The 13,937-nt window shown below is 38.4% G+C and overlaps 1 protein-coding gene across 9 annotated transcripts in view; it reads left to right on the top strand.

Moving 5' to 3' along the window:
- The window catches only part of irf2b (interferon regulatory factor 2b), a 65,095-nt gene that overhangs the window by 12,026 nt on the left and 39,132 nt on the right, over positions 1-13,937 (top strand). For 2 of the 9 annotated variants that reach the window (XM_043705656.2, XM_087973533.1), the window contains exons 2-3: positions 6,511-6,626; positions 7,805-7,917. The exons of 1 other annotated variant lie outside the window; for it this stretch is intronic. The gene's annotated coding sequence lies outside the window, so the exon portion shown is untranslated. Of the gene's footprint in view, positions 1-2,230; positions 2,252-6,510; positions 6,627-7,804; positions 7,918-13,937 lie in introns of those variants that run through there. 6 more of the 9 variants (XM_043705646.2, XM_043705684.2, XM_043705676.2 and 3 more) reach the window with 4 other exon arrangements.

Here is a 13,937-nt window from a genome sequence, read left to right on the forward strand (position 1 = left end):
AATCTTCCTCTGCTCATCTTAAAACCTATGCCGTCTAGTTTTGGACTTTGCTAACCTGGGGAAAAGACCTTGGCGATTCACCCTATCCATGTTTCTCATGATTTTATAAACCTGTACGATGTCACCCCTCAGCCTCTGATGCTCCAGGGAAAACAGCCCCAGCCTATTCAGCTTCTCCCTATAGCTGAAATCCTCGACATTGGTACCATCCTTGTAAAACTATCCTGAATCCTTTCAAGTTTCACAGCAATAATTGGGACCTCATGGCTAGGATCTTTGAGTGCCGCTGAGGCAGAAAGCAATTGTTTTGTGCGGAAGTTTATTGTGCAACATTTGAAGATGGTTTTGAATGTTGCTAAGAGTTTTCTGAAAGCGAACGATATAACATTGGAATACATGAAATCCCTGACTCAAGTAAAACCGAGGCATTAGCAGATTATTGATGTTAGAATTGAAAGCCGGATCTTGTCAGGATGGGAACATTCAAGTGGTTCTAGAACATTTAGCATTGGGAGAAAGGAAGCCTGAAACTGGGATGTCACAGTACGAATTAACTTAGAATATATTTAACAAAGGAAAGATTGGAATTAGAGGAGAGAGAAATGAAAAATGGTGGATTGCAGATAAAGCGGAAAGAGACAAATAGTGGGAAATGGAATTAAAACATCTTGAACTCCAAAGAGAGAAGAAAAGTAGATAATTTGAGTTAGCAAAAGAAAAGCTTTGATTAAAGAAGGGTGTATAGCATTGACAGGGCCAACTGTGACAGTGTACACCATTTTGTCTGAAGAAGTTATTTGCAAAGTATAAGACTGTCAAAGAGGCAAGACTCAATGCTTATGAGCTTCTGCCTGAAACTTATTAATTGAAATTTAGGACTGTAAGAAAGAACTGAAAATGTGTTGCTGGAAAAGCATAGCAGGTCAGGCAGCATCCAAGGAGCAGGAGAATCGACGTTTCGGGCATGAGCCCTTCTTCGGGATTTCTGAAGAAGGGCTCATGCCTGAAACGTCGATTCTCCTGCTCCTTGGAAGCTGCCTGACCTGCTGCGCTTTTCCAGCAACACATTTTCAGCTCTGATCTCCAGCATCTGCAGTCCTCACTTTCTCCTCAGATTGTAAGAAAGAAACCTAGTCAGACGTGTGTAATTTGCAAGGGAGCAAGAAATGATGTGGGATCAGTGGCTTAGATTTACTCAAGCTAGAAAGAGAATCTTGAAAATGGAAGGACAGTTATGATCATGAAAAAATTCAGAAACAGAATTCCTGCAAATTTTAAAAACTTATTAAGCTGAACACTCCGTATTCAAGATCTGAGAAGCAGCTGTTCTGGCAGAAACCTATGATACTTCTCATAGACAGTTATGCTTGGGGGAAAATCCATAAGAAAATTGTATAAATAGCAAATTTGGTAGATGGACGCGGAACTAATTTTAAAGAACAAACAGAAACACATCAAAATGATAAGGGAGGAAGGCTAGGACTGCAATTTGATATGAGGAAATTAACGTATTATATTAATGAACATTCATTGTATTAAGAGAACAGGTGTGCCAAAGCTAATTACTGGAAATTAAATGGGAGACAAATTTCAATAAAAGGAAAGTCTAAGCACTATTCAAAGAAGGGGATAGTAAGAAAGGAAGTAGCTACAAAACCTGTAGCAGTGACACAAAGAGAACATATTTCCTTAGAATGTACTAAGAAGGGAGAAATAGCACTGGATAGCCATGAAAATTATGTTCTGGTGATTCACAAAGAAAGTAAGACAGCTGAATGTTCTGATTATGTAATCTCCAAAGGGGAAGTATTTCTTAACGTTTGCAATCTGATACAATCATTGAGAGACATTGGAGCACCTCAGTCAATAATGCTGGCTGATGATTCTCTTTGTCTTCCAGAGGGGTTAGTGAAGAAGAAAATATAAATTGGGGTTTACAAGTCAATCTCATTATGCAGAATGTGATTAGAGAGTGACATGCTGAATGGAGTAGTAGTAGTGGGAGTAGTGAAAGGAATATCTTAAGGAGGGAATTGACTTTATTTTGAGAAATAATCTGGCAGGTTCAAGATATTGGCCTGCCCAAGAATTGTAGAACACCAGTGAAGGTTAAAGTTTTTGAAATTTAATACAAAAAAATATCATTAATTATTTCCTGATTGTCAGCCAGCTAGATTTAAAGCTCATAAAACTAAAGAGGAAGAAAAGGAGTCTATGAAACAGGAAGTTGATTTCGTAATTCAGTTATAAGGTAAGTTTTTCAGAATTTAACCTGACTGTTTGATTACATAAAGCCAATTTGATGATAAATTTGGCTAAGAGTGAATTTGCAAAGACCAACATTACTTTTTTGGGCCATATTGTGTGCCAAATTAGTCTAATTATTTTTTGGTGCATTGGCCCACCCAATGGGCATGTGTGGAACCTCCGAGGAATCTTGATGTGGTTGATCATGGAACAAGGCTAAATAGCACGAGGAGAAGCAAATGCACAGGCTCTTATGGATTTTTCTGTGCCTGAGACCCACTGTGAAATTTTATTTGATATCAGCAATAAGTGGATGTTGGACGATTAGCAAACATTCTGAAAAAATGCAAAAGATTTGGTTAATTGCCTTTAGAGAATTTGAATGGTATTCTTATGACGACAACAACAACCAGAGTTAGCTGTGCTGAATTATGTGGAACTATTCAAACAGGCTGTTGATGCCAGCAATGTCAGTGTGAGAGCTGTTTTACTACAAGATGATGATATGGCAATTGAATGACCTGTCAGTTAGTTTTCAGAGAATCTGAACACCTATCCATGGAAATATTCAACTGTGGGGGGATAAAAAAACATTGGGTCTTGTGTTGGCTCTGTCATTTTGAAGTTTATATTAGTAAGAACACAGAAGAAACTGCTATTTATATGGACTTCTATGCTTTTTGTTTTTTAGCAAGGTTTCAGGACAAAACCTTAAGGCTTGAGTCTAATTCTCCAACCCTATAATTTCAAAGTTTTTAATGTGCCTGGAAAAGAGAATCTCATTGCTCACCATTTTTTTGATAGTACAGGGACTGTATATCGGAGCTATTCCGCTCATCATATATTTAATGTTAACATGTTCTGATTTGTAGAATAACATAGAATTAGCCATAAGATCATTTTGATGTGCAGTGAAAATGCCTCTTTCAGATATATCTTCACTCTTTAGGGGGAGGTGTGATGAAACTCAGTTTTATGTATGTGTATTTTAATGTCATTTACTGCATGTTTGGATTCTTGGTATTTCATGATAAACACATGGATTTGTCTGTGTGATTGGGGTTAACAATTAGCTTTCAGAGAAACACTACAATATTCGTAATTTGAAGTTACCTAGAGTTCCTAGGGAAATACCCAGAAGACTTGAGGGGAGAACTTTGCAGACTCTCACTTTATTTTCAGTCTGTGCTGGGAAGTCCTTTGAGAAAGGAGCATATGTCAAGCTGTCTTGAGCTCTTGGGGTTCTTGTGGCACAGTGGTAGTGTCTCCACTTCTGGGCCAGAGTATCCAGGTTCAAGTCCCATCTGCTCCAGAAGTGTTTCATAACAGGTTGATTACTTTTTCTTTACTTTGTGCTGAAAAGTCTTTTGATGGAATAACTTGTACTAATCAGCAATCATAAAAAAAGGAATTTAAAGTAATGAAATTATCTTAGAACAAGAAGTTACGTTCATTCCAGACCAGAGTGATTAGACACAGTCAGTGGTGAAATTCTGAATTTTCTTTTTTTTTAAAACAAAAGAAAACGAATTGAAGCAATGTAAGGGGAAAAAGCACTTGTAGAAAGTCAAGTCAGGGTCAGACTAATAATTTAAAAACAGTTCTCTATAGTTCTTGAAGATGAATTGAAATTGTAAACATTTCCAGCCCAACAAAGTATTAAAAATAAAAAAAAGAAGTCCCTCTCGCCCGGAAATAAGGTGGACTGGAGCTTTCTAGAGGTACAGCAGAAAATGTTCTTGCAATATCAACAACATTAGTAAACTATACCAGGGTGAGCTGTTGTTTCTGGTCTATCTTGAAAGATTGTTTGAGCTGTTCCTGCTGTGTTTAAAAATCTTATAAGGGAATGGAGTGTTTTTTTTTCTTGCTTATCTTTACTTCTGTTGTTAATAAACTTTTGTTTAATTTAATAATTAATACAAATACTGCAGCATTGCATGCTATTATTTTAGTAAAAGATCACTTTGGTAACAAAAATGTGGGAAAAAAAACTTGTATCCAGTCAGGTTCCTGTTTGGGATCTGACTTGTCTAGTACTAATATCCAACTACACATTACCCCATAACAACTGGGGCCACCAGCTGATCATGCAAACTGAGATAACAAGTGTTGTTGTAAGTGATGGAGACTTTGTTAACATATATTAACATATTGATAATCTAAAGCTATATCTTCAGAAATGTCATCACATTAAAGGAAAAGCAAATGTAAACAACAAGTGTACACCTTTTCAGTCTGGAAAAGCATAAGCATAAGCATTTCTGTGTCAGGAAATGTTTTTGCATATATTGTGAAGACCATAAGAGAAACTGAGTTTGATGTACTTTTCACTTATCTATATTTTTAAACTAAAGTAATCTTATTGCCTTGGCAGGTTTCCTCCAGATTATTTTGCACACAAAACCTTTCATAGAAATTACTTCATATAAAGTATTGTGCAATAGAATATCAAAACACACATGTTTTACATTTTTGCCTCCTGTTAATATGATACATTTGAAAACAGATGGAAGAAAAAACTGGAAATGGCTAATGTTTTGACAAAACAGACCACCACTTACACCATTGCTTTATATTCAACCAGACAGTCCTCTATATTGAACAATTGTGCTAGCAATATTCTTGTAAAGTTTGCTCAGTAATAAGGAACAAGCCCCTGCCGCTGGTCAGTTTTACAGTGTTGTTTTCTGAAGAAAACTTGAGTGAAACTTACAACTTGGGAACTCTTGAGAAGTATGTTTAATATGAAAGCAACTTGTCTGTTATGCTAACTCTGAAGTATTTATTGACTTTGTATGTCTAAGTTTCATAGTGGTGTTACTATGGTCCCCAATTCAGGTTAAAAATGCAGAGTGCATGTGTGTCAGTTTTTTTTTTAATGTAACAAATGATTATGTGACAAAATGTTTGTGTGATGAGAGTTGTGTATTTTCTTTGTGAGAAAATTATCCAGCAGATTTTATGTTGCCTTTAGCATTTTGCACTTAATTTACAAGTAACAACTGGTAAAATAACATTTTAATTTGAATGTTTAAATCTTTCTTTCCTGACTATCACTTCCATCTTTCTCAGGATATTGCTGTGTGACTGTTATTAAGAAGGTAACTTTTTTGTAGTTTCCATTATACATTACTTCCGTAAATTTCCCAGTGACCAAATGTGAGTAATTACTTATATGACATATGATAGATATAGAACATTACAGCTCAGTACAGTCCGTTCGACCCTCTGTTGCGCCGCCCTGTGAAACCAATCTGAAGCCCATCTAACCTACACTATTCCATTCTCATCTATATGCCTTTCCAATGAACATTTAAATGTCGGTAAAGTTGGCGAGTCTACAACTGTTGCAGGCAGTGCATTTCATGCCCCTACTACTCTGAGTTAAGAAACTATCTCTGACGTCTGTCCTATATCTATCACCCCTCAATTTAAAGCTATGTCCCCTTGTGCTAGCCATCACCATCCTAGGAAAAAGGCTCTCACTGTCCATCCAATCCAATCCTCTGATTATCTTGTTTGTAATTATATGTAATTTAAATGTAATTCATTATCTTATATGTAATACATATTCTTCCCTTCTACCTAGTCACGCAACCGATTGGCCTCCGATTTAAAAGGCTACCTTTTTGTTACATTGTTTGGAAATATGATTTATTTGTTGTATTTGCATAAACAAACTAAACTGGAGCAGCGCTTACTTCAACTTGGGCTACAATTGTCAGCATCAGTTTGCAGGTCAAAATAAAACTATTTCATAATGGAAATAATGTATCTTTTTTTAGTCCAATCCTTCAACTTCAGATCCTTATTTCCACCACGTGGGAGTATTGATAAACAATTGAATATTCTTGTCTACACTGTTTGTAACACATAAACAATTTAAGTCTCTGAGTTTGGACTCTTGGCTTGGCTGGAAGTGAAACATTTGTGAAGTTACAAGTTTCTTAAATCTACTGTCTTTTGTGCTGCTTTGATGTAAAATCTCTACATACACAAACTAAAATTGTTTTCAACAATTTATATTATTTATTCTTTTTTTCTACTCTTGTTTAGCAACACTTACTTTTCATTCAACTCGAGTGCATTCAAAATTGTCAGAGCAGTCAGTACCATAACTTTTCCAAGTTTTGAGATTGAGTGCTTATTTCCCCTTTGCAAAGCAGCATAATTTTAGCAATATGCCCATTGCATTTTAACTGGGGCTAGTTATAGCCAGTTGCAATTTTGAACATACATAACAACCATTTTTGTTCACAGTGGTAGTGTTTGAGGAGGACATTAGATAAATCAATCAACAGGCCAATCCATATCATGTTTTCAGATGATGGCCAGGAGTCTGGAGCCAAAAATGCAGAAAATGAAGCAACTTGAAAGTAGGTAGAAACAGAATGAGGCAACGTTGTATGTGTGTGTACATAAAATCAGTGAATTATGTCTCTGATATACCTTGCTACAGGTAATAATTTTCACGTAATTAATTTTCTAACTTTTCAACAAAGTTTTGTTGTGACCAGGAATGACTGGTATTGAATGCATTAAGTTCAAATCCTGAAGTAGCAATTTTCCATGGACTTTAATTTCTATTTAAAAATTGTTAACAAATGTTGGTATTCTAATTTTACGTAGGCCTGAAGGAAGCACCAATCCTGTGGTGTTGTGTGTACTAATAACAGATATTGTGGCTGAAGATTTGACAAGTGCTTAAAAAAAACACGGACCACATTCTATAATTTATATGTCAGCTCACGTTTTGCTGTTGTAGTGTTTAAGCAGAAATGCCGTTGACATGTGCAACTGAAACAAACACTGGCTAGGTCAACCTGGTTACAGCTCTACACCCACAAAGGCATTTACTTGTTCAGATGTTCAGGTGGCTGAGGGTGAAACTACATTTCAAAAGCAGCCTGTAATGGAACAGTTGAGAGATACTTTCAATGCTGACTATGTATAAATTAATAAGCAAAGTTCTTCTGTTGGTCATATTCTTGTTAGTAATTTGGGATAAGTATGTTACTACTTGTAAATCTTAAGATCTGGGTGACAACCGGAACCAATTCTTCTCACCTGCAACATTCTAGAATGTACCTGCTTTGTTGTTCACTTGTTAATGTTAACTGTTTAGTGAAATATGTTTTTTTTCAAAAGTCAGACTTGCCTTCCTTACCAAGAACCTTACCTGGGCGGCACCATGGCTCAGTGATTAGCACTGCTGCCTCTCAGTACGAGGGACCGAGGTTCGGTTCAAACCTCTGGTGACTCTGCCTGTGTTGAGTTTGTACATTTTTCTCTGTGTCTGTGTGAGTTTCCTCCAGGTGCTCTGGTTCCCTCCCATTGTTCAAAGCTGTGCTAAGTTTCCCATAGTGTCCAGGGATGTGCAGGCTAGGTGGACTAGCTATGGGAGATGCAGGGTTACAGAGATGGGGTAGCTGCTCTTTAGCGGGTCAGTGTGGACATGATGGGCTGAATGGCTTGCTTCCACATTGTAGGGATTCTAGGATTTTGTTCTTACATGGGGCATCATATACTTAAATATTGTTTTCGTCTTTTCCAGCAGTGAATGCTCCACATCTCCACCATATCCCAGATCTGACAGAAATATTGCCCTTTTCCTGTATGACACACTCTCCAAGTCAGATACAGTTCTGACTGTACATTCAGTCACAGGTAAGGAAACCGATAAAGCAACCTCACTTTTGCTTTAAATTTCACAGAATCTTCATTTACACCAGCACTGTACTTGCCTTGCAGGTCCCTTAATAATAGACCCTAAAGTATGGTTCGGAGTGGGCAGGCTTCCATTCGTCATGATAAGGAAACTAAATTACTATGATTTGTTTTCAATTCAAAATCATCATGATGCTTGCTGGAGCTGATCTGAATATATATTGCGAAACTAAAGGCTTTTTCTTTCACCATGTGTTTTAAAAAATTCTCAAGGTCAGGTTCGTAGGAGAGTAGTCTGACACAGAACAAACGACCAAGAGGCGAGTCTGCTAGAATATGCTTCAGCTTTTTATTCCCCGCAGCGTCGCCACAACCAGGTCTCATACTTACAACGGGTCTGGCTTATACTCACTCTACATGTTACCGGAACTGGGAGCCGTCAGTTCTCGTAGAGCGGTTGCCAACAACCCACGCTCGGCGGTTAAACGTAACCCCGGAGCAGACTCCCCGAACTGGAGACTTTTCCAGCTGATATACTCTTTTCCAGATATAAACATTCATGTGAACAGCAGAGCAAGGCTAAAAAACACATTCCATTCTGGTTACATACAGATAAGAAGATTCACACGGGGAGGTGTGTAATAAGATTCACACGGGACTAAGCAACACCTCCATTCCGGTTAGATTCACACATGTATTGGGACATAATTTTTAACCGTTTCACCACATTCCACTGCTTGGCCCAATACATGTGTTACATTATGATTCACACATGTATTGGGACATAATTTTACACCACACCATGTCAGTGATGTTGTTTCAGAAGATGGGGGTGAAATTTATCTTCAGCAGCAGTGTAAAAGGGGCACTGGTGGTTTAGCAACATGTTTGGCTGATTTTCTACTTTTTAAAGTCAGTGGAAACTGGAATCAGACATTTAAAACAGGCTGCTGATTCACTACCAGCTACATGTTGCTCCCAACCAGCAAAGATTAATTTCATTCCAGTTAATGTCTCGTAAATCCTCAATTTAATAAACTGAAACGTTTTGTCTAAACTCAGTCTGCATTAGTTTTGTCACACTTTATTAAGGATTTAATTTTTTTTAAAGAAAGGCTTTGTGAGCAAACGTAGATGAAAAGTGTAACTGTTGAGTTCTTTTTTGAGAACTTTTCAGCAAGATTTCATTTCGTCAAGATGAAGGGAGATAGTTTAAGGATCATAAGTGGAATCGTTTTTCCCCTTTCTGCAGTCTTACGTGCTGATTCAGATTTACGTTCTATTTCAGATTTCCAGCAGCTGCAGTTTTTTACATTTGCATTGCTTTCTTCCATTGCATTCTGGTTGGGGTCCCGTAGATTAATTAGAGCAGATTAATTAGATGGAGAGTAAAGCTGACTCAACGTACTTGTACTCATCCTTGCCTTGTTCTGCTGTGATGTCACCATTTCCAACAATATTCTCTGTATCTAAATTAGAGTGGTGCTGGAAAAGCACAGCAGGTTAGGCAGCATCCGAGGAGCAGGAAAATTGACGTTTCGGGCAAAAGTCCTTCAGGGTTCTGGCTTTTTCCAGAAACGTCGATTTTCCTGCTCCTCGGATGCTGCCTGACCTGCTGTGCTTTTCCAGCACCACTCTAATCTAGACTTTGGTTTCCAGCATCTGCAGTCCTTGTTTTTATCTAATATTCTCAAAAGACCCCTTTATGGAGGACTGTCAATTCAATCCTGAATTACAGCCTCTATTATATTTATGGAATCAGCCTTGATAAGCAGCAGCTTTTTCTCCCCCAAACAATGTTGCTAACTTTCCTCAGTGAAAATTATTCAGGCTATCGACCAGTGCTCAGTAGAGTAGTACAGTGGATCCGTGGTTAGCACTGCTTCTTCACAGTGCCAGGGACTTGGGTTCAAATCCACCCATGTGGGTGACTGTCTGTGGAGTTTGCGTGTTCTCCCTGTGTCTGTGTGGGTTTCCTCCATGTGTTCCAGTTTCCTCCCACAGTCCAAAGATGTGCAGGTTAGGTGGACTGCCAATGTTAAGTTGCCCCATAGTGTCCAGGGAGATGCAGACTAGGTGGATTAGCTATGGGAGTGTAGGATTACAGGGATAGGATGGGGGTCATCTGGGTGGGATGCTCTTCAGAGGGTCAGTGTGGACTGAATGGCCTGCTTCTACACTGTCGGGATTCTATGATTATAGTGAGCAGGACTGCAGGGCATAGGTACTGCCTGTCATCTGATGCTTATCAAGAGAGGGTAAAAGAATGACTGATGTGCAAAGTATAATATTTCAAACTGTTCTTTTGGAAACTGGAATTATTGGGTAGTACAAGGTGTGGAGAGAGTGGGATAGATACTTTCATACACCCAATATGTTAACCCTTTGTTTTAAACCCTAGTGAACCTGTTTTGTTGTTCATTGGTGCTTTCCCGTGGAGGTGATGGACAGTATCTTATCTGGAACTGCTTTATACAAACAGCAGGCAAAAAGAAGTAATGCTATTATTTTCAACTCTGACATCATTCTTCTTCAGGCGCATTCCTTTCCACAAAGATACACGTTTGTTGTTGTCTCATTCCTTTGTTATAATTCTCTTTTGCTACCGTGTTTTACGTTGTTGGTTTCCCACCCCCATTTAATAAAAGTGGTGATGTCATCCCACATCAATAATATCTTAAAAGCTGAAGCTTGAAAGTTTAAGTATGAAAACTTACCTTTTTCAGCTATTCCCCTTGTGCTTTGATATAACTCAGTGCTGCCCAGTCACTATTTGCCACCGAATTCTCTTTTGGCAGTTTCAGAAGGTGCGAAGGTGTAATTCGTCAACAGAAATGTACCTTGAAAAAAATCAGGTCACCATCTGATTGAATTGTTCAAATGACAGTGGGGAAGATTTTTGTCTTTTCCGGTGTATGTGTCAGGATTCACCTGGACGTACGAACACACACAATTGGAGCAGAAGTAAACCATGGAGTTTAGAAGGATGAGGAGGGGATCTCTTTGAAACTTGTGGTTGGGTCGGAGTTAGGAATACTGCAAGACCTGGATCGAATGGACGTGGAGAAGATTTTTCTACCAGTAGGAGAGACTAGGACCTTAGGGCACAGCCTCAGAGTGAAGGCACCAACCCTTTAGAACTCCGGGAAGGAGGAATTTCTTCAGCCAAAGGGTGATGAATCTGTGGAACACATTGCAATAGAAGGCCATGGTGGCCAAGTCGTTTCAGATAGAAATTCTTGATTAGTAAAGGGATCAAGGGTTATGGGAGAACAAAAGAGAATTGGGTTGAGAAACACATCAGCCATGTTTGAATGGAGGAGTGGACTCAATGGGCTTAATAGCATAATTCTGCTCCTGTATCTTATAAATAGACTTGATTTGGCCCCTGACGCCTGCTCTGTCATTTAAAAAGATCATGGCTGATCTGTTGGTGTTTTGAATTCCACGTTCTCCTTCATCCCATATCTTTGTTGCCTATCTTCAATTCTACATATTCTTACTCTTCTCCTGCTGGTCAAAGTCTCCCTTTATGATCACAATGACTTGCCTTCATTCAAAGCCTGTGGAAGAATCATCTTTAAAGACACAAAGTTTGCACAATTCACGTGTGTCTGTGATGAATCTGTTTGGAATTAATTCCTCTGAGCAGAAAAAACCCTTGATTATTCATCAAATGAATAAATTGATGATAGTATTGTGTAGAATTTGCAATATTTAGTGTTAACAGTAGAAACTGGAACATCTTAAGCTTTTGAATCATTGGAATCAGATGATGGCTGAGATTTTTCTAATAGATTTGGACCACTTTATTTTACCCAAATCTGCCGGGAAACATCTGTGCAAGACATTTTTTGCTGAACGTGCTTTCATGTCTGACCAATCACAGTATGTTGTTGAAACAGTTGCTTAAGCTTTTAAATGGCCTTATGATTCTTTCACCAACCTCTTCAATGTGCTTTCTATGCCTAGGCATCTGAAAAATGCTGAGTTCTTTGAGAGTTGTACTTGAAAGATCATTATGAGCTGATACGGCTGAATTCTGTTTTGTTTTACTATTTCCTATCTGTGCAGAGGGACAGAAAGGTCTCTATTCAGAAATTGCAGGCTTTTGATAATTGAAGATGTTAGTTCCATTATTACAGATAAGATTTGATTAGACACGTTGAGGGAATGAAGGGACATGGGAACAAGCTGTCATTGGAATGCTGGCAGGTCTGTTTCTTCTGTCATTTTTGCATAGTTTTCTGCTAAACATCTTTTATGCACATAGCCTAGTAAAAGTTAGTAGGTGAATATTTTCTCAAAACAACCAAATCCAGCCATGTGTCCTATTAGTCAGCAGTATGGATGAATTCAGTCTTCAATTTTGCGGGTGTAGTCAATGGTTGTTGAGTACTTGAGGTATTTCTGTTTAGTTGCAAGAAAACCATGATGTGGGGTTTAGGGTAATGATGCCACAGTTAATGAAATATAATTGATTAAATAGCCAAGCAGCTGAGATGATGTGCTTCAGTTGCTAAGTGATATGGTGCAGATAATGTATCAATTGTATCCTGAAATTCCAGCCTGGAAGCAGTTTCTTGTGACTATATGATGGCACAGTGGTTAGCACTGTTGCCTCACAGCGCCAGAGACACGGGTTCAATTCCCGCCTCAGGCGACTGACTGTGTGGAGTTTGCACGTTCTCCCTGTGTCTGCGTGGGTTTCCTCCGGGTGCTCCGGTTTCCTCCCACAGTCCAAAGATGTGCAGGTCAGGTGAATTGGCCATGCTAAATTGCCCATAGTGTTAGGTAAGGGGTAAATGTAGGGGTATGGGTGGGTTGCACTTCGGCGGGTTGGTGTGGACTTGTTGGGCCAAAGGGCCTGTTTCCACACTGTAATGTAATCTAATCTCTGAATGACTCCCTGTTGACTTCAATTTTATTGCTACAGCTTTCATCCTTTTTTTGACTCTTATTTCATTTAACAATGGTGGCTGCATGCCAAAAATGATTGTTTGCAACCGTAGTGTTTCATTTATTCTTGGGCTGAGTTTCCAATGGGTATCGGTTCCATCATGGCAACTGCTGACTTGAAGCACTGTGACATTGCCAGTCTTTGTACCTACCTCAGCTTGTCTGCTGCCAAAACCCCCTATCCTGCCCTTTATACTTTTAGACTCAACTGTTGGTGTTGGAAATGTTGCTGTTGTTCACCATTTTCATAAATGATTGGGATTTGGGAATTATTTGTGAATTCTGCTAAGTTGAAAGTTTTATTAATACAAAAGGGAAGACACTAAGATATAGGAAGATGCTAAATTTGCAGAATGAGCACACTGGGTTGACAAAAGAAATTTAGTATCTATAATTGAGAGGTAGTAATTATTGACAGGAAGAAGATGATCGTATGTTCCTTGAAAAGTAAATGTCTTAGTCAGGTACAGGAAGAAAAGACCCCAGGCTTTTGAATACAGAAACACAAATCATGAAAAGTATGAGTTAAGGCCATAACTAAAGAAAAGACAAGGATTCCTTTTTAGAGAGGTCAAATTGAAATACAGATTGTTCTGTCATAACGCGGATTTCGTTAATATGAATTTGCTGTAAAACGATTGACAAACTGGGAACACAGTTTCTAAAGCACAACCTTTTAAAGTGTGTATTGGTTATAACATGATTCTGGCCCCATTAGTTTCAATGCTGTTGCTATTATGCAATTTTCTTATAACATAGGATTGCACGAGAATGGAGCTACTGTGTTATAACAGAACCGACTGTATTGAACTTCGGTTAGACTTCACTTAGTACTGTAGTGCAATTTATTCTGTCTTCATGTCATATAAAGGATAGAGTGGCCTTCAAGAAAATGCAAAAAAAATCTAATGGAGCTGAGAAATTGGGAATGGTGAAACTGACTTGGGCTGTTTTTTTTTCTAGTGACCAATAGACTAATGGCTGACTTCATAAGCATTTAAGATTATGAATAGGTTTGTAAGATCTGTGCAGAAACAAAGTTTCCCATGAAGGTAGAGACC

Source organism: Chiloscyllium plagiosum, unplaced genomic scaffold (assembly GCF_037043375.1).
Source record: "Chiloscyllium plagiosum isolate Xiang-an unplaced genomic scaffold, Cpla_swu_hap1 HiC_scaffold_2, whole genome shotgun sequence".
Classification (NCBI taxonomy): domain Eukaryota; kingdom Metazoa; phylum Chordata; class Chondrichthyes; order Orectolobiformes; family Hemiscylliidae; genus Chiloscyllium; species Chiloscyllium plagiosum.